This window comes from Calidris pugnax, unplaced genomic scaffold (assembly GCF_001431845.1).
Source record: "Calidris pugnax isolate Ruff unplaced genomic scaffold, ASM143184v1 scaffold269, whole genome shotgun sequence".
Classification (NCBI taxonomy): Eukaryota; Metazoa; Chordata; class Aves; order Charadriiformes; family Scolopacidae; genus Calidris; species Calidris pugnax.
In genome coordinates this window covers 1,572,693-1,573,418 of record NW_015091347.1, presented here as the reverse complement: position 1 = coordinate 1,573,418, position 726 = coordinate 1,572,693, and positions in this window count along the sequence as shown.

Sequence of the window (726 nt, the reverse complement as noted above, 5' to 3'; positions counted from 1 at the left end):
GGCGTGCGATAGCCAAAGAGGGGGCACAGAAGGGGCACGCTATGGCCAAGCAGTGGGCAAAGAACTGGCAAGCAGTGGGCATACACAGGGCAAGCAGTGGCCACACAGGAGGCAAGCAATAGCCAAGCAGCGGGCAAGCAGTGGCCATGTAAGGGGCACTTAGTGGGCAAGCAGTGGCCAAATAAGGGGTACACTATGGGCAAGCAGTGGGGGTTTGCAATAGCCAAAGAGGGGGCACAGAAGGGGCACGCGACAGGCAAGCAGTGGGCAAAGAATGGGCAAGCAGTGGCCATGCAGCAGGCAAGCAATGGCCACGCAGCGGGCAAGCAGTGGCCATGTAAGGGGCACTTAGTGGCCAAGCAGTGGGTAAGCAGTGGGCAAATAAGGGGTACACTATAGGCAAGCAGTGGGGGCGTGCAATAGCCAAAGAGGGGGCACAGAAGGGGCACGCTACAGGCAAGCAGTGGGCAAAGAGCGGGCAAACAGTGGGCATGCATAGGGCAAGCAGTGGCCATGCAGCAGGCAAGCAATAGCCAAGCAGTGGCCAAGCAGTGGGCAAGCAGTGGCCAAATAAGGGGTACACTATGGGCAAGCAGTGGGCACCCATGGGCCGCACAATGGCCATGCAGCCGGCAAGCAGTGGCCACGCAGTGGGCAAACAGTGGGCAAGCAGTGGCCACGTAAGGGGCAGGCAGTGGCCAAGCAGTGGGCACACAGAGGGTGCGG